This window comes from Chiloscyllium punctatum, chromosome 35 (genome assembly GCF_047496795.1).
Source record: "Chiloscyllium punctatum isolate Juve2018m chromosome 35, sChiPun1.3, whole genome shotgun sequence".
NCBI lineage: Eukaryota > Metazoa > Chordata > Chondrichthyes > Orectolobiformes > Hemiscylliidae > Chiloscyllium > Chiloscyllium punctatum.
The window spans coordinates 18255522-18276806 of record NC_092773.1 but is presented as its reverse complement, the minus strand read 5'-3'; the positions used below and the strand labels follow the sequence as shown (position 1 = coordinate 18276806).

At 42.1% G+C, this 21285-nt stretch overlaps 1 protein-coding gene across 3 annotated transcripts in view; it reads right to left on the bottom strand.

Annotated features, from left to right (window-relative positions):
* The window catches only part of LOC140459719 (tetraspanin-15), a 181250-nt gene that overhangs the window by 48693 nt on the left and 111272 nt on the right, over window positions 1-21285 (bottom strand). The window lies entirely within an intron of this gene.

Genomic DNA, 21285 nt, shown 5'->3' with positions numbered 1-21285 from the left:
GATAGAAGGTAGGAGTGCAGTCACAAGTGCACTGGAACAGCTGGGTCTGTAGCTAACAAAGGGGTGGATAAGCCGCACAAACTCTATCAGAAACGTTGTGAGCTTTGGTCATTCCTGGTGGGCCACACTTGAGCTGTGAGCTAAAACTATGCGATTTTAAATTGGAATAAAATCCCTTTCAGCCTTCAATCAAATTCAGTGAATGGCTGTTGATGTGCAAGTATTCAGATCCCCAACAGCACTGGTTGCTTATTGCACTATATTGCTTCCTGCCTGCTGCCTATTCCTTTGTAGGCTTTATCTGCCTTGCCTCATCAGAGGGAGTGGGAGCAGAAGACAACAGGAAGGTGGAATGTCACTTTTACTCGCCAGCTATGGTCAGAAGTGCTCATTCAATGGTTACATTACTCCACAATTGATGAACCAGCCTTGACACGGCTGTAAACTTGCAGTGCAGTGTTCTGAAAGACCTGAATAAATCTAAAAATGTCAAAACATTGAGCAGGCAGTCACTTTAATGTCAGCCAAAGCTGAGAGGTGAACTCTGCGCTCCCTGCAATTGTTACTCAGTCTATCCCTTGGGCTTCCTCCGTCAGAAACTATTTAGCTACATGGGCCTACTACCAGCAATAAATTACAAAAGATTCTTCTGTCTATCAAGCCCTGGTAATAGGTTGCCAAGCAGACTACAAAACATCATGGAATTATCCCATAGATTGGTTCAACAATTTCACTTTTAGAGTCCTTTATTAAAAGGTTGGAGAAATTGGTTTTCCTTAATCCTCTCACCATGTTATTTTGTGAACAGTGGATGTATTTCTTTTGTTCAGATATCAGAAAATAACAGTAAATAATAGAACCCTTTAATGGTCCATGGGATTGAAAAACAACATTTTCCTTCACTTACATTCTTTTACCTTCACTTCTAATCCAAACGAACATGATCAAGTCAGATATTTCACTTCCTTCTGAAACTGTTACTCTGTCCCAACTTCGGCACAGGATAATGTCGTCACTGAGGTTCCTTGCATATATCACCTGATCAAAGTTCTCTACAATCATTCTGCTATTGTTGGCTATTCTATGTCTTCAACTGACTTGGTGCGAAATTCCCTCCATAAATATCCCAACTTTTCTTTCCTCCTTGAAGATGCTGTAAACCAAGTCTCACCGAGGCCAGAGGGGTATTGACTGAGAGTCATGGTGCAGAGAACAGACAGTTAAACAATATCCTCATGACCACAGAATTAGGTCAATTTGCAATGGTTTCAATTTTCCTTTATTGTGGAGCAGATGATTCATTTGATATGTCGTGTGAATGAAGAACAGGCATTCCCTGTCTATTCAACCATCAACAATCAATGTTGCTTTACCAAGCTGATTCTAATATCTTTTCATTTAGATTGGTGCTTATGTTTATGTATTTACATCCCTTTGAGAGAATTACCGCAAAGAAAGGGCATTCAGCACATCCAGTCTGTACTGGTTCCTTTAAAGAGCAATATAATTAGTTCCACTTAACTGACTCTTTCTCACTTCCATGATTTTCTTGTCCCTTTCAAATTTATCCAATTCTTTTTTGAGCTGAGCATTGAATCTGTGTCCACCACCCTTTTAGGGACTATGTTGCAAATCTTAACCACTCATTGCATAGAAAAGTGCTTGATCCGGGTCTTTTTATTTACTATATCTCAACTCTTCATGATTTTAAACACCTCTATGAAATCCCCACTCAACCTTCATGGCTCTGTTGAGAACAAGGTCTGCTTCTTTTACCTGTGTGGGCTATAGGAAGCAAGCATTCCCAAAGGCAATGTGATTACCTGCAACCGAAAACCTTAAACCCACTGGCTGCATTCCTGGCTCCAAGCAGTAGCTCATAAACATCAGCCTAGAGACTTTAGCAGAAGGACTGTGCTGTCACTTCTATGTAATTGGGAAGAAGTGCTACACTGCACTTATGTTGTGTAATTTTTGGTTTGGATATGAAAACAAAGCTTCTCAGTTGGTCTTCAGTAATCACAGGATTACAGCTCTTGGAAGGGCTGCCGAGTTTTTTCCAGGGTTCCTTCGTTAACATGGCTAAGGAAACAACCAATCTGTGCATTATTATAATGTTATTTGTGAGAGCTTGCTGAGTGCAAAGTGGTTGCTGCATTTCCTACATTTGAACATTGGCTGCAGTCCAACTGTACTTCACACAAACAGAAGGTCAATGAAATGGTGTTACCTGCCCCGGCAGCCTCAGATCCACCTATCCCCTCAGTCACCGCTGCAGATGTCAGATTAGCCTTTTTGAGAGTGAACCAATGGGAAGCGACAGGCCCAGATGGAGTCCCTGGTCGTGCACTCAGATCCTGCCTGTACCAGTTGGCGGGAGTATTCGCGAACATCTTTAACCTCTCCTTACTATGATCTGAAGTCCCCACCTCCTACAAGTAACCACCATCATCCCAGTACGAAAGAAAACTCATGCCTGGTGGCACTGATCTCCATAATGATTAAATACTTCGAGAGATTAGTCATGGCGCACATCAGCCCCAGCATCCCAGTCTGCCTTGATCCCTTGCAATTCGCCCACTGTCACAATAGGTCTATGGTAGATGCCATCTCCCTGGTCCAAGACTCATTCCTGGAATATCTGGATAATAAGGATACCTATATTATACTTTTTGACTATAGCTCCGCCTTCAACACTGTAATTTCAGCCAAACTCCGATACCAAGGTCTCTCCTCCACCTACAACTGGATTCTCAACTTCCTGACCCACAGACCATAATCAGTGAGATTAGGTAACAACATCTCTTCCACGATAAACCTCAACACCAGTGTCCCGCAAGACTATGCACTCAGCCACTTACCATACTCTCCGTACACTCAACTCTCTGGCCAAATTTCATCCTAACTCCATTTACAAGTTCGCTGATGACACCACTGTTGCAGGCTAGATCTCCGGCAATAATGAGACAGAGTACAGCAAAGAGATGCATGCTTGGTGGCATGGTGTAAAGATAACAATCTCTCCCTCAACACCAGCAAAACAAAACAGCTAGTCATTGACTTCTAGAAGCAAGGTGGAAGGGATGCTCCGTCTACATGAATGGAGCTGAGGTGGAGATAGTAGAGAGCATTAACTTCCTAGGAATGACAATCACCAACAACTTGTCCTTGTCCATTCATTTTGATATGACAGTCAAGAAAGCACAACAATGCCTCTACTTCCTCAGGAGGCTAAGGAAATTCAGCATGTCTGTTGAGACTTTTACCAATTTTTACAAATGCGCCATAGGAAGCATAATATCTGGATGCATCACGTCTTGTAATGGCAACTATTCTGCTCAGGACCATAAGAAACTACAGAGAGTTGTGAACACAGCCCTGTCCATTACGCAAACCAACCTTCCATCCATTGACTCCATCTATACTTTCCGCTGCCTTTAGGAAGGCAGCCAGCATCATCAAAGACCCCTTCCACCCTGGTTATACGCTCTTCCAACAGGCGGAAGATATACATGCTTAAACACACATAATAACAGATTCAAGAACAGCATATTCCCTGCTGTTATTTGACTTCTGAATGGATCTATCAGATTTTAAATTTAATGTTGACCTCCCTCTCTGTGCACTTTCTCTGTGCTGTAACATTGTATTCCTTGCTCTGTTCTGTTACCCTTATGCACTTTGTGTGGTATGATCTGCCTGTACTGCAAGAAAAACACCTAGGTATGTGTGACAATAATAAATCAAATCAAACCGAATCAAATCATTGGATATAAAATGCTTTGGGATGGAATAGGAATGCATGTTCTAAAAGGCAAGTGCAAAGATGTGCAGGTTAAATAGATTGGCAATGCTAAATTGTCTGTAATGTCCAGGGATGTTCAGGCTAGGTGGATTAGCCATGGGAAATGCAGAGTTATGGGGGTAGAGTAGGGGAGTAGGTTTGGGTAGGATGCTCTTCGGGGGGGGGGGGGGGGGGGGGTTGGTACAGACACAATGGGCTGAGGGGCCTCTTTCTGCATTGTAGGGATTACATGATTCTATTTTCAGAGATACTTCCAAGGAAATTGAATGTCTTGCACAGATCAGTTTGTGTGTCCATCAGGAACTAAGTGCTGCATGTTCAAGAAACACTGAATGTAATTTGTACAGAAGGGACACACTCTCTCAATGCTCAGACACAAACCACACAAACTCATCAGGGCCCTTGTCTGGTGATACGCAGCTGTGTTAAAACAAATCCATCCAGATTCAAAATGTGCTTTGAGACTAATTGGTCTTGTAAGTCTGTTCTTGTTTCAACAGATTGCCAAGCTTTGTGGGCAGCATGGTGGCACAGTGGTTAGCACTGCTGCCTCACAGCGCCAGAGACCCGGGTTCAATTCCCGCCTTAGGCGACTGACTGTGTGGAGTTTGCACGTTCTCCCCGTGTCTGCGTGAGTTTCCTCCAAGTGCTCCGGTTTCCTCTCACAGTCCAAAGATGTGCAGGTCAGGTGAATTGGCCATGCTAAATTGCCCGTAGTGTTAGGTTAGGGGTATGGGTGAGTTGCGCTTCGGCGGGTCGGTGTGGGCCTTGTTGGGCTGAAGGGCCTGTTTCCACACTGTAATGTAATGTAATCTTTGTACAATGGAACATTGCTGTCCACAATGTAAATTCATTGAACTTCTCAGATTGAGCCTAGTTTCTCACATTCACTTGGAGCTATTCCACCGTACTGAACATGACTGCAAACAAAAGGTCTGGACTTCCCTTTCACAATTTTATCCTTTCTTTCTGTTCCCTTGTTGAGAGCCTATTTCCTCACTGCTCATTCTGCAATGAGCCTGGAGCTCACTCATGAGTGATTTAGCATTTATGGTATCACAGCCTAATCAAATGTGGGACAGGGTTGGGCAAGTTGCTGCTAGAAATCAAGTTTAGGCACAAAGTCCAACTACAGAGCAAAAACATGCATGTGTGTTTTTGGTTGGGTGGAATAGTGAATGAAGCAAAATGAAAGTGATGTGAAAGTCAGATGGAGGATATGACCGATCAAAACCGAAGTACTTTTATAAGTAAAACTTTGCATGCTGCAATTAATGAAGTAACATCAGAAAAGCTGGAAGTACAAATGTCAGTCAGCATTGGAACAAAATGGGAAAGGTCTCACTGAGGCCTTGAAGAGAAGGCCCTTGTGCCTTTTACAGTCCTTCACAACACAGTGGAATCACTCAAAAAACAGAATGACAATTTATCACAGCAGCCCCTAGGCCAACACTCCTCAAACTGTCCACACTAGATTAAATGGTCATTCATCCACTGCTAATTGTGAGATTTTACTTTGTACAAACTGGCAAGATTAAATACACTTCAAAAGGGAAGTGACAGACATGATAAGAAGGGAGGAGGAAATTACTTGGCAACAAATTGCTTGCCAGTTAATGTAGAACCTGCCCAGAAGTTTTACCACCTACTTGGATGGTCATAAAAATGACTCAATGGCACTTGATGCTTTCACAGTGAGATATATTCCAACAAGTAGAAGGGGATGGGGGAAGAAATACAGCTATAAAATCAAACAAAAATTGTTGTTCGATCTGAGAGGTATACAGTGTAATTTACTGGAAACAGTCCCAAGAGGCAAAAACACATCAATAAAACTGCTTTGATCAAGGCTACTACAAAGCAATGCAGTTCTATCTAACTTCCTGTGAAAATTGAAACATTGCAATTGCAATTAGACAGGAAAAGCACAAATTTCAGATTGAAATCAGAGTAGGAGTAGACCCATTGGCCCCTTGAGATCATAGCTGATCCATCACGCTCAAGTGCCTGACCTACTGTGCTTTTCCAGTGCCACACCTTGTGACTTTGCCCATTCAATCCCCACCTTCCTGAATTCCCTTACTGTAAAGAGGTAATCTTTCAATTAGAGTGTTATGAAGATATGGGTGTACTGTACCTTTAAGGAAGTTATAAACTAGCAGAACTACCTACAGCACCAAGTATTCTCAACAAGATACAATGTAGCATGTGGCCAGCAGTTAGTATAGCTGGTTGCCTAGAGACAAAAACAAATTTGAAATAGGCCAATCAGTTTAAATTATACCCCCCCCCAAAAAAAATTTCAATCAAGTTTGAATTTAGTATATTGACAATCTTAAAAGCCAATGACCATTCCGATGCTTTGGGGGTATAAGACCGGGGACAATTGAACAGTTGGAGAACTGCCATGTCACCAGCATGTAGAGACTGCCCAAAAAAAGCTTTCTTTTATCGATCTGTGACCTGTGAAGCATAATCCCTAAGAAGAAGATGACACAGGAAAATCCAAATAGAAGATTTAATAGCTGTCTGGTTTTAAAAACTTGAATTTTTGGTAAATTTTAATCAGGGGGTTTTATCAGACTAGTATTATAGAAGGGATGATAAAAGATAAGTTTGAGGAAGGAGTTGTAAATAGCTGTTAGTTAATATTTCTCTGTTATACTTTAAGAAATAAAACTTATAATTTTCACAGATTACTGCACGGGATAAATCTTTTCTGTGTTGCTGGTTTAAACTAAGTAGGGGGCTTTACCCCATGTTGTAACAAGAGTTTTGAATATACTCAACAACTGAGCATCCACAACATCTAAGCTGGAGAATTCCAAAGATTCACAATGCTTTATGTGAAGAAATTGTTCCTGATCTCAGTCCAAAATGACTGTCTACTTGTTCTGATGGCATGCCCCCAAGTTGAGAACCTTTTGATTCTGATATGAAATTTGATTCAGCCCCATTGAGGCGATAACTGGATCAGCTTCTGTTGGAGTTGAATGTGGACTCAGCAACACTAGGAAATTGCATTGTGACAATTAATAACAGTGTCCAGTCAGAACCAAGCCCTGAGTAGTTCGGAACCAGAGATGTGGACAAATCTGAGAGTTTGAGGAGTTCAATTAGTTATGTAAGAAAGATACAAATTAAGAAAACGACTCATTGAGCTACAACATAGCCACAATATTATTATTAGCTAAATCATGATGGCTTTCAAAGGGAGAGTCATGGAACAATTTCAGCTGCAGATGTCACTGGACACAGGGTTCTCAGCTATGCATTGAAAGTAAATCACCAGGATCAGTTTGCTGTAGCTTTGAGACAGATCGAGAAATGGCTTCTTGTTTCCCCCAAAAGGCTGAATATGCATATCCAGGTCCAAAGTCAGTCACAGCAATTCACATTTGAATTGCAGTGAGCAGCCAATGTCAGGCCAATTCTCTTCTGCTTTGAAACAATGGTTACAGAGTTTGGCAGTAATCTGGTGACGCAAATGCAATCAATGTCAAAGCTCAAAGAGGTGCTGGACGATAATCGGCAGTTATCCTCTGCATGTCTGGAGATCAAAGATGAACCGTGTCTGCAGGGACACCATGTATAAAGCTCTGGATAAGGGCGTGAAAGGTTCTGCCTGAAACATTGACTCTTCTGCTCCTCTGTTACTGCTTGGTCTGCTGTGCTTTTTCCAGCTTCACAGTTTATCAATGGTGACCAGTGGAGTGCCAAAAGGATCGGTGCTGAGTCAACTGCTTTTCGTCATTTATATAAATGATTTGGATGTGAACATAGGAGGTATAGTTAGTAAGTTTGCAGATAACACCAAAATTGGTGTAGTGAACAGTGAAGAAGGTTATCTCAGAGTACAACTAGATCTTGATTAGATGGGTCAATGGGCTGAGAAGTGGCAGATGGAGTTTAATTTAGATAAATGTGAGAAGCTCCATTTTGAAAAGGCAAATCTTAGCAGGGCCTACATACTTAATGGTAAGGTCCTAGGAAGTGTTGCTGAACAAAGAGACATCGGAGTGCAGGTTCATAGCTCCTTGAAAGTAGAGTCGCAAATAGATTGGATAGTGAAGAAGGCATTTGGGTATTCTGTCCTTTATTGGTCAGAGAACTAAGTCTGGGAATTGGGAGATCATATTGAGGCTGTACAGCATATTGGTTAGGCCACTTTTGGAATACTGTGTGCAATTCAGGTCTCCCTCCTATAGGAAGGATAATGTGAAACTTGAAAGGGTTCTGAAAAAATTGACAAAGATTTTGTCTGGCTGGAGGATTTGGGCTATAGGAAGAGACCGAATAGACTGGGGCGGCTTTTCCTGGAGGGTTAGAGGCTGATGGATCAGCTTGTAAAAATTTATAAAATCATGAGGGGCACAGATAGGGTGAACAGCCGAGGTCTTTTCCCCAGGGTAGCAGAGTTCAGAACTAGAGGGCATAGGTTCCAGGTGAGAGAGGAAAGATTTAAAAGGGACCTAAGGTGAAACTTTTTCATGCAAAGGATGGTGTGTATATGGAATGAGCTGCCAGAGGAAGTGATGGAGGCTGGTATAATCACAACATTTAAAAGGCATCTGGACGGGAATATGAATAGAAAGGTTTTAGAAGGATATGAGCCAAATGCTGGCAAATGGAACTAGATTAACTTAGGACATCTGGTCGGCATGGATGAATTAGACTGAAAGGTGTACTGTACATCTGTGCTGTTCATCTCAATGACTGCATATGAAAGAAGCAATCATTTTCAGGTCCTGCTGTTGACAAGGAATTTTCTTGCAATGTCATTCCACGTGATTATTACGTTCGACTGTTTCAACTCCATCCAGATTAGAAGTAAAATTTAGTAATATATTTGAATGATGCTGATTGCACTTGGAAAGAACATAAGAAACACAGAAGATGAAAAATGTCCAAGGGACAGAAATAGGGAGCACTGATCTGGTTTGGAAATGAGCCAATATGATTTCAGCTGATGCAGGTTTTCAAAGCAGGATAGAACAATGCATACCCTGCAGTCCATGTCATCAGTGGAAATGCCCCTCACACATACAATTTGCTTGTGACCAGTTGCTCTTTCCAATAAACTTTCTACTTTGCTGTTGTAACTGAGTGAACAATCGTCTGAGAACCTCGCAACTATCAAGGCCTTTGGGAACTCAATGTCCTAAAAAATGTACAATCTCTTCTTTCCATATGAGCACATACAATGGTCTAGCGAGACAGGTAGAATATAAAATACATCGTTAAAACAGCAGCCCAGACACATTCTGCTTAAAACTACCTCAGAATAAGCTAGTGCATCACCAATTCAGCCAGACCTATGTCAGCTCCCATAAGCAGCAACGACCAATAATTCTGTTTTTGAATTGTTTAGTGAGGAATGTGGTAAATCAACAGTATATTTCTTTGGACTCACTCAAATAATAGAACAGCATTTCTTTACACTCCTCTGAGAGGGCAGATTACGGCTCAGCCTAACCACTCTCCAGTCTAGAGTACAAACTGAGGCACTGTCACAATTCAGTGCTGAGGGAGCACCGCAATGTCGGAGCGTCAGTACTGAGGGAGTGCCACACTGTCGGAGCGTCAGTGCTGAGGGAGCACCGCACTGTCAGAGCGTCAGTGCTCAAGGAGCACCGCACTGTCGGAGGATCAGTACTGAGGGAGTGCCGCACTGTCAGAGGTTCAATACTGAAGGAGTGCCACACTGTCGGAGGATCAGTACTGAGGGAGTGCCGCACTGTCGGAGGGTCCGTACCGAGGGAGCGCCACACTGTCGGAGGGTTGATACTGAGGGAGTGCCACACTGTCAGAGGGTCAATACTGTGGGAGTGCCACACTGTTGGAGTTTCCATACTGCGGGAGAGTCGCACTGTTGGGAGTCAGTATTGAGACAGTGCTGCACTGTCGGTGGGTCAGTACTGAGGGAGTGCTGCATTGTCAGAAGGTCAGTACTGAGAGGGTGCTACACTGTTGGTAGGTCAGTATCAAGGGAGTGCCACACTGTTGGAGGGTCAGTACAGAGGGATGTCATACTGTCATGGGGTCAGTACTGAAGGAGTGCTGCACTTTCAGAGGGTCAATGCTGAGGGGGTTCCTTACTGTCAGAGGGTCAGTGCTGATGGATGGCGTACTGTTGTGTAGGTCAGTAATTAGGGTGTGCTGCATTGTCGGAGGGTTCATACCGAGGGAGTGCTGCACTGACAGAGGGTCAGTGCTGAAGGAGTACCGTATTGTCAAAAGGTCAGAACCTACGGGAGTGCTGCACTGTCAGTGGGTCAGTACTGAGGGGATGCCCACTGTCGGAGAGCCAGTACTGAGGAAGCGTCATACTGTGATAGGATCAGTACTAAGGAAGCGCTGCACTGTTGGAGGGTCAGTCCCAAGGGAGCGCCGCAATGTCAAATGATTAGTATTGAGGGAGTGCTGATCTGTCGGAGGGTCTCTACTGAGGGAGTGTAGCACTCTTGGAGGGTCAGTACTGAAAGAGTGCTTCGCTGTCAGAAGGTCTGTACTGAGGGAGTGCCGCACTGTCAATGGGTCGGTACTGAGGGAGTGCCGCACTGTCAGAGGGTCAGTACTGAGGACGTCTCATACTGTCAAAGGGCCTGTACTGAGGGAGTGCTGCACTGCTAGTAGGTCAGTACTCAGGAAATACCCCATTGTGATAGGGACAGTACTGAGGAAGTGCTGCACTGTCGGAGAGTCAGTGCTGCAGTGTCGGAGGGTCAGTACTGAGGGAATGCTGCACTGTCGAAGGGTCTGTACTGATGAAGTGCCGCACAGTCAGAGAGTCAGTACTGAGGGAATGCTGCACTGTCGGAGGGTCAGTACTGATGGATTGTCACACATTCAGAGAGTCAGTACTGAGGAAGTGCCATATCGACGGGGGTTCTGTACTGTGGGAGTGCCACACAGTCGGAGAGTCAGTACTGAGGGAGTGCTGCACTGTCGGAGGGTCAGTACTGAGGGAGGGCCACACTGTTGGAGGATCAGTACTGAGGGAGTGCCACACTGTCGGAAGGTCAGTACTGAGGGAGGGCCGCACTGTTGGAGGATCAGTACTGAGGGAGTGCCACACTGTCGGAGGGTCAGTACTGAGGGAGGGCCGCACTGTCGGAGGATCAGTACTGAGGGAGTGCCACACTGTTGGAGGGTCAATACTGTGGGTGTCCTGCGCTGAAAAGGGTCAGTTGAAGATGTGCCGGACAGGTGGAGAATCAGCACTGAGGGAGAGCTATAGTTTCCTAGCTGAGGGAACATTGCGGTCTTTAAGGGTTTATTCTGAAGGAGTGCTGTCATTGTTGGCAGGAGAGTATAGGGGGAGATGTCATCCTTCCGCATGTAAAATCTACTGAGGCACCATATGTTCTTTCGGATGGATGCAAAAGGTGTGATGACAGTAACGGAGGAGAACTGGATAGCTTTTCCTGGTGTCTTCAGCAATACCTACATCCCTTGAGTAACATCTCTAAAATAAATTACTTGGTCAATATCCCACTATTGTTGATCAGAGCTTACTGTTGAAAATTAGTTGCCACATATTCTGACTTTAAATGATGAAATACTAGGCCAAGAAGAAGTTTGGGCATGTTGAGGTGTGCAGTCACATATTCACGTCTTAACTAATTTTCTTTGAATCAATCAACTCTTGAACGTTTGATGTGTCAAAGCTTTTTATTCCTTTATCTTAGTGAGTTTCCTCTGAAATACTGAGCGCTGATAACCTTAATTTTATACAGAGAATTAGTGAGACTGCAAATGGTGTGCTGTGTACAGTATTGGTCACCTTATTTAAGGATGGTTACAACTGTATCGACAGCAGATCACAGAAGGTCTCGAAACCATGTGCGGCTTCACTTATGAGAAAACATTCAAGTGGCTATGCTCATATCTGCTGCTTTTCAGAGTAAGATGCAGCTTTATTGAAACATAGACAATTCAGACAGAATGAAGAGAAATTTGTTTTCTCAGAAAGACATGAGTCTTTCGGACTGTCTTCCTCAGGACATGGTGGAAGCAGAATCTTTGAATACTCTGAAGTGGATAGGCAAGATGATGAAAGCTTGTCTAGGGTAGAAGGAATATGGAGTCAAAATCACATTCAGATCCGCACTCCTGCAGTTCCCTCTTCTCATGTATCCCTGGTTTGTTGATCTGCGGCAAACTGCTAGAAAGAACCAATACAATCGAACAGAATCCCTGCTTGAACTGTTCTAGGTACAGTGATTTGTATTATGAGTATTGACCAAGCTGCAGGGAAGAAGTTGCCTGGTCTAAAAAAAGAATTGAAATTTTAACAGCAGGAGTTTAAATGAAATTGCAACAATGAAACCAGAGTAAGGGGAGATAATTTTTTTTGTGGTTGAAAGTAGACCTCGAACAGTTATACCAAAAACACTCAAATGAATGGAACTCAATATTTACAAAGACACTGCACGACTAATAGCTCCCCTGTCTCGCAAACGCCTTTGAGCTTGAACAGAACCTCATTAATTCTACATTAATCTCAGCACAAGTACTGCTTCATTTGTTACATCACATCAACTGAAAAAGTATAATTGCTAAATAAAATAGGACGCTGCTGTTTTTTCCCGCAATCAGAAAAACATCAAACAACCTGTATTCATATTTCTGCAACAAAGTTACCTATCTATACTGGTTATTTTCAAATGGAAACATTCAAATAATAAATAAAAAGAGACTAAATGAAACTATATATTCACAGCCACACAGTGAAAAGTCTGGTGGTAGTTAGGAACACCTACAACTGCTCATATAATTTTCTTTTGAAATTATTGGCCGTCACTCTATCCATCTATTCCTTCATCCATATCTCATTACGATAAAGTCATAGAGTTTTTAATGGGACACAAGAGCTATTTGGCCTATCAGGTTTCATGCCGATTTGGCGTGGAGTAATTTAATCCTACCTATTTTTCCTTTCTTCCTCGTAGTCCCACAAGTTTATTTCTCATATCAATGACCCTATAATTATAGCACAAAGAATGCTAGTCTTGTCTTTTAAAAATGGAAACAAAATGGGTCCCAGAATTCATAGTCCTTGTGGATTGAGCTGAAATTGGGGCCAGACTATACCTATCTCAATTAGAAATTGCAAGACATCCATTTGAAATTTACTGAACAAGGGTAAACCGAAAGCCCTCACCAATGGTTCTCCTTTGAGGTGTGGTCACTGCCATTTGGTAAAGAGATCATTCCAAAGTTAAAAATCACACAACACCAGGTTATAGTCCAACAGGTTTAATTCGAAGCACTAGCTTTCGGAGTGCCACTCCTCCATCAGGTGGTTGTGGAGGACACAGAATTTATTGCAGAAGTTTACAGTGTGATGTAACTGAAATTATACATTGAAAAATACCTTGATTGTTTGCTGTATAATTTCAGTTACATCACACTGTAAACTTTTGCTGTAAGTTCTGTGTCTTACAATTGTGTCCTCCACAACCACCTGATAGAGCAGCGATCCGGAAGCTAGTGCTTCCAATTGAACCTGTTGGACTATAACCTGGTGTTGTGTGATTTTTAACTTTGTACACCCCAGTCCAACACCAGCATCTCCAAATCAATCCAAATTGATAGCTTAAACAATTATACAGTAATGACCTCAACTCAAAGACAATGAGTGGGTCTATGCTCCAGACCTGGGCTAAGCCAACACCTAATATCGAATAAAAACAGAAAATGTTGGAAGAAGTCAGCAAGGCTGTGGACAGAGAAATAGAGTTAATATTTCAAGTCCAGCATGAATCTTTTAAACCAGGACTGCAATGCTGTACTGATTTTATCTTTATAGGTATATCTTATTTAGAGGTCCTTTTAATATTTATACACACATTTTTATCTAATAACTGCAACATGCATATACTGAGTAAATTTCAGCAATAGTTGAGTTATAAACTAATATTTGATTTTGTTCAAAGCTAAAGTTGTGCAACTGGTTATTTTCAAATGGAAACATTCAAATAATAAATAAAAAGAGACTAAATGAAACTATATATTCACAGCCACAGTGAAAAGTCTGGTGGTAGTTAGGAACACCTACAACAGCTCATATAATTTTGTTTTGAAATTATTGGCCGTCACTCTATCCACCGAAGTCATGACTGTGAGTTCCAAGTCAGCACAGTTACTTGTATGAAAATTTCTCTTCCTCAGATCCTGCATCTTTATCCAAATTTTAAATCATTGCTTCTTTAATCTTAATAGCTAACAGGAACAGCTTTTCACCATCTGCCATAGTGGGATTCGAAGCCACGTTCACACTACATGAACTTAGGATTCGGGATTACTTGTTCACTGGCATTACCATTGCATTGCCATTTTAAAAACACTTTACCAAATGAGAGGCACTTCTAGATGCAACCTAGTTCTTCTCCAAATATCCAAACAAGTTCAGCAAAATCTTTAAATGGCATGTCCATGCTTCTTAGGTCTTTAAAACTCAGAATATCCCCCACAAAAGAAAATCTGTTCTCTACATCCAACAGGCTTTGTAGTTGTCTTGCAGTTCTTAAGCCAGTTTCATTTTAGAAATGGCAGATGAAGCAGTAATGACACTGAGGGGTCCAAACGTGGCCAAATGATCTATTGTGTTTACCATCAAATGTTCATGACCTACATTCTGGAGGAGGTCATTACGGTTCCTTGCTGTGGCACATCGGAACTGGCGGTCGATGAGTTGGGCATTGTACCCCGTTCTTGTGAGGGCATCCCTGAGTACTTCCAGGTGTCCATCATGTTCCTCCTCAACTGAGCAGATCTGGTGTATGTGTAGGGCTTGTCCATAGGGGATGGCTGTTTTAATATGTTTTGGGTGGAAACTGGAGAAGTGTAGCATTGTGAGGCTGTCTGTGGGTTTGCGGTAGAGTGTGGTGCTGAGGTGTCCATCCTTGATGGTTCATGTCACATTACAGGTGACCACCATTGCACTATGCAACACACAGATACTCCTACACACACACAGGCACTCCTATATATATATATATACACACACACACACACACACACACACACACACACACACACACACACACACACACACACATACAGAGACGCGCACACAGACACCCACTCACACCCTTACAGACACACACACTCCCACACTCACACATGCATCCCCTCACAGACTTAAGACACTCTGCACTCACTACACACACACATACACTTTCTCACTCTCACAACCCCCAACCCAGACAGTCAGTCAGACACACACACACAACCACATGCACACATATATTTTGTGTTGTGAATTTGTACTTGCAGGGTTACATTGTACTTTGCTCAAAAACTGCATGCATTCATGTAAAACTCCATTATCTCACTTTTTAGATTAGAATCAGTCTAAACGTCATGGCATAGACAGAGAACACAGGGGGCTAACACCTTCAACATATTGTCTAGCTATCACCATTGTTAACAGCTAACCCGAGAATGCAACTTTTTAAAAAAAAGTTTAGTGATTTACACATGAAAGATGTGAAACTATCACGGTATTCTAACAGATGAAAGGCTTAAGAGACAATCAATTTTTCAATGCATAATTTCAGTTACATCACACTGTAAATTGTTGCTATAAATTCTGTGTTAGGATTGAGCCCTCCACTACCACCTGATGAAGGAGTGACGCTCCGAAAGCTAGTGTGCTTCCAATTAAACCTGTTGGACTATATCCTGGTGTTGTGTGATTTTTAACTTCCTCAAACAAGGCACCGTGACCGAATTGCTGTTAATCTCCTTGAAGAGCAGGTTTTACTTACTATTATCTCGCGATACTGTGGTTTAGTTAATGGATTCCTTCATACATGTTCTGGCTGTTAAAAAGTCCACTTGAATCACTCATGGTTGACAATGATACTGCCCCTTATTTCCTTTCACAAACACTTTTAGTATCACAACAAAAGCTGTATAGTCCTCTCACATTTTGAAGACAACTTGCATATCCTGAAAAGTCTGCTGTTCCAAAGAAATTCAACACTTCATCCTGAACTGTTCAGAATATCCAACATACAGGAGGAAAAATGAATGAATCCTTGTCCAATACCCACACAAAGCCATATGTTTCAACAATCAATTGGCTTCTTTGTTGAGTTATCTCTGTGCCTTCTTACTGTTGCTTTGCTTCAGGGTTTCTGGTTGGAAATGGAGAAACACTAATTTGACAGTTTCGTCTTGTAACATTACCTTGAGGCTTCTTTTGACAAGCTATTTAGTCATTCAATTATTTAAGTTCTCATCAGTTTGTGTTCCTATATCTTTCACATAAAAACTCAGCATTCAGCCCACTAAAAGGTCAAGTAAAATTAGTCTTTTTGCAATTTTCATGGCGTAATTTACAGTGGACATTAATCAGGGTCACTACAGAAACTTGTAAGGAACAGGCGGAGGTTCAAATCGCCAAGAGTTTAAGAAGGCAAACAAATGTTGCTGGCTGGGTCAGTATTTATTACCTGTCCCAAACTTGTTAAATTTTGTTCAACAGCACCTCTGTGAGCATGCTTTAAAAGGTTCATACAGGGGATATCGACATCGCTAGAAAGGCCAGCATTTACTGCTCACTTCTCATTGTCTTGAGAATGTGATGGTGAGCTGCCTTCTTGAACCACACCATCCATTTGTTGAAGGGGAATCCACAATACCATTAGGACAGGAGTTCCAGGATTTTGACCCAGTGACACTGAAGGAATGGCAATATAGTTCCAAGCAGGATGGTGAGTGGCTTGGAGGGGAATTTGAGGTGTTTCCATGTACCTGCTGCCCTTGTGACATAGTCATAGAGTCATAGAGATGTACAGCATGGAAACAGATCCTTCAGTCCAACTCGTCCATGCTGACCAGATATCCCAATCTAGACCCACCTGGCCCATATCCCTCCAAACCCTTCCTATTCATATACCCATCCAAATGCCTTTTAAATGTTGCAATTATAGTAGCTTCCACCACATCCTCTGGCAGCTCATTCCATACACATACCACCTCTGTGTAAAAACGTTGCCCCTTAGGTCTCTTTTATATCTTTCCCCTCTCACCCTAAACCTATGCCCTCTAGTTCTGGACTCCCCATCCCAGGGAAGAGACTTTGTCTATTTACACTATCCATGCCCTTCATAATTTTATAAACCTCTGTAAGGTCACCCCACAGCCTCCAATGCCCCAGAGAAAACTGCCCAAGCCTATTCAAACTCTCCCTACCCTGGCAAATCCTCCAACCCTGGCAACATCCTTGTAAATCTTTTCTGAACCCTTTCACGTTTCACAACATTTTTCCGATCAGAAGGAGACCAGAACCTTCAAGATGGTTGTGCCATATTTCTAGACGTAGAGGTCACAAGTTTAGAAGGTGCCTTTGAGGAGTTTTGGTGAATTTCTGCGGTGTACCTTTACAACAGTTCACACCTTTGCTATTGAGCATTGGGGACTGTACAAATGAATTGAATTGAATTGAATTGGGTTTATTGTGACATGTACTCACTTGAGTACAGCGTAAAGTTTACAACTTGCCAATTACAGCACCATCTTAGGTTCAAAAGTACCTCAGTATGGAATCTTGGTATAAAGCAGAAAAATAAGTTAAACATGGCAATCCTCCTTAATAAATGCAGGTACAAAGGGAGCAGGGTTAAAGTCAGGAATTGATTCCATGAAATCTCCCTTTCAGATTGCAGGTCATCACAAGTATCTTTCAGGTCCACAATAACCAAACCTCTCTTAAACCTTCTCAACAAATCAATCCTTGGGAAGGAAACCAAAATGCCGAAAAATGTTTGAATTGGAAGAAAAACCAGAAATCATTTCTCCTATGTCCACAACAAGCTATTCATTCTAACATTAAGTTGCTTCTCTGTGGAATTACTTGGAAGTCTCCTTACAGGTCTATTTCATTGTTTCACAGGGGCAAGTGCTGCTTTTTTTTTGCTTGCGTTTCCTGCTGTTCATTGAAAGTTAACATTTTCAATTGTTTGAAAGCTTTCCAGCATGTGGTGCTCCCATTCTGAAAAATGATCAGATGTTATGCAATGTTGGGCATTAGAGAAAGAGCAGATACGCTCAGATTTAGTTGTAACATAGTATGGTGCTGAGGACATTTAGCCTCTGTGGCTTCATTCCTATAGCTGCAGTTACCATGACAGTTGTTTGCAGATGTGATGATGTAAAATAGCAATGCTCATGGGGACAAAAACAGAAGTTCCTGGAAAAGCTCAGCAGGTCTGTCAGCATCTGTGAACACAAATCAAAGTTAATGTTTCAGGTCAAAGTTAAGAATCACACAACATCAGGTTGTAGTCCAACAGGTTTATTTGGAAGTACTAGCTTTTGGAGCACTGCTCCTTTAACAGGTGGTCGTAGTTATTCATGATAAAGGAGCAGTGGTCCAAAAGCTAATACTTCCAAATAAGCCTGTTGGACTATAACCTGGCGTTGTGTGATTTTTAACTTTGTACACCCCAGTCCAACACTGGCATCTCCAAATTGTTTCAGGTCAAGTGACCCTTCCTCAGAACCCTATGAAGGAGTCATTGTGGCTGTGCTTGTCTTTAAATCCAGGTGTTGCCAAGTTCAAAATAGCACAAGTGTGTTGCCATGGAGGTGTGAAGCACAGATTATGAGGAAAGTATTAGAAAATTGTGTGAAATAGAGCTCACAGACAGAAGTCCTTCATAAAATTGCCATGAAATTGACACCAGTTTGAGTTTTGGTAAAATTCAGCCTCATTTTATCTTTCTTCTTCTTCTTTCCCAGCCTCATGATGCCTAAAATCCACTGTTCCTAAGCTGAAACCTTACAAACCTTCTCATTGTGCTTGCCAAGGTCAGGTGCTCCCCTCCCTGCCATACCAATTGACCAGAACCCTTTGTTCCATTTGTGACATCTAAAAGTGTTGGTATAGCTACAAAAGAGACAGAATCCAAGTTGACAGGAATAAGAATTATTGTCACATTACTTTAGCCCTTGCTCAGTCACCTGCATGAACTGAATGGGTCTTTGGAAGTTCTGTCAGATATAACGTCCTGTCACTATCATTAGTGTTTGTGTCTACTATCATTAAAGCAAGCACCAAATTATCCAAAATAATGAAATACATAGAATCATAGAGTCATAGAGATGTACAGCACAGAAACAGACCATTTGGTCCAACTCAGCCATGCCAACCAGATATCCTAAAGTAATCTAGTCCCATTTGCCAGCACTTGGCCCATATCCCTCTAAATCCTTCCTATTCATATACCCTTCCAGATGCCTTTTAAATGTTGTAATTGTGTTCAACCTCCATCACTTCCTCTGGCAGCTTCATACATGCACCACCCACTGTGTAAAAAAAATTGCCCCTTAGGTCCCTTTTTAACCTTTCCCCTCTCACCCTGTACTTACGCCCTCTAGTTCTGGACTCCCACATCCCAGGGAAAAGACCTTGTCTATTGACACATCTGTGCCCCTCAGGATGTTATAGACCTCTATAATGGCACCCCATATCTGGACACCGATTTCCAAATGCTTACAATTTGTTGAAACTCAGGTCAAAGAGTAGCTTGAGAAGTAAAATAGATTTTTTCAGGGAGAAATGCAAAGGATGGCAAAAGCACACAATTAGGAATGTGAAGAGAGGGAAAATACAGGGAATGGTAGGAAATTGTAGAGGAAATTAAAACAAAGAGGGAATGCATTGAACCATGCGGTCAGGCTCCGCTGCTTTTAACCCTCTTCACTGTGGATTGTTCTGTGGTCTTTGGCCAATCGGGTCATGAGTTGGGTTCAATTTATCCAATGAGGTTATGCCAACACCTTCATTGTTTCCAGTCCTGGGAGGTATAAAGTACATATACTCAGGCAGTTAAGATGCCAGCACCCCCGATCGACATTATCCTATACACAATCTTTAGGTTAGTCGCAACTTGAACCTTTGTAATCTCTTTGATCTTAGTTTCCACTGGTCTCTGTAGCCGAAAGCTGCTCGCTGCTGTTTAATTTAGTTTGGCCAATTTTCTGTCAGGTCTGATTTCTCTGCTGTGGGTCAATTTGGAATGTCCAATTTTGGGCCCATGATCACTTGACCATAGCGGCTTGCTTGTTTATGTAATTGCTCAATTCCTGGAGAAGATAACACAATCATCAGGTGAGAATAGTTAAGATTGTTGCCACAAACCACGCTGTCGACCGTAAAGGTCTGCAGAAGCTTAGCACAGAGATAGTCAAGAAAGATACTTTTTAAAGAAAAGGCAGGCAGGTTGATTTGATGGTTTATGAGGCATCTCTTGGGAGGACAAAGCTGCTGCTGATGGTGGGTTTACTCAGGAGGAGACAAGAGAACTAATGGGTTCCAAATGACATCTGTGTGGGTTCTCTTATGTTTCCTTTCAAAATGGGAAAAGATTGTATTGACGATAGGTAATGAGATGGCTTGCAATGAGCCGAAAAGAGCTGATAAGTTTCTAAATCTTAAAGCCTTGACTTCAGGGTGGATACTGAAAGCTAATTGTAGGCAATATGTAAAAAAAAACCACAAAGCCACAAACCCTTACTTTGTGTATTCGATAAAACTTTTTAAATGAGCTTTCAGATTTCAACTAACACATAATCTAACTTCAGCTTCATTACACAAAGGCAGTCATTCATATCTTTCTCATGACGGCATTATAAATCAATGTTTTCACAGCCAACACATAGTTATGACATTACTGATGTTGTTAGAAGCAGGATGACTGCAACAATTTGAAAACCAGCAGCTAGAAATTCAGCAGCATTTCAAATTGAGATATCTGGTCAAATTTGTGTGTTCATGATCAAGTATCCTTCAGTTTGGTGACATTGGCCACTTTATAAATTTCTCACCATTAATTTTTACAAAGGTCTGCACACTCAGAAAACAAGAATAAAAATGCTCAACGCACAAATACACTGGAGCTATAACAGGTATGTGCAGCTTGAAGGTGCAACTTGCTCAGTTGTTCGTCACACATTCAGTGGTCATGTCCAGCCTGTAAATTTCAACTCGAGCCCCTTTTCCCATGTTTCATTTGGGAGGGAGGCAGAAGATGGGAAATTACAGACCTGTTAGCCTGACCTCAGTCATTTGTAGTATTTTGAGTCCAATAAGGATGAGACCACAGAGTCCTTGGAACAGCATGGTAAAATGGGGCTGAGGGAGCATGGTTTCCTCAAGGGGAGGTCATGCCTGACAAACCTGCTAGGATTGGTTGAGGAAGTAGTGAGCAAGGTAAACAAGGGAGAGCCAATGGATCTATTTGGATTTCCAGAAGGCCTTTGACAATGTGCTCCACAGGAGACTGTGAAATAGGAGCCAATAGTGTTAGGGGCTTGGCTGACCAGCAGAAGGCAGAGAGTGGGGATAAATGGGACTTTTTCAAGATGACAACCAGTGACTAGTGGAGATCTGCAGGGGTCAGTGTTGGGACCACAATAATTCATATGATATATTAACAATCTGGATGAAGGAACTAAGGGTA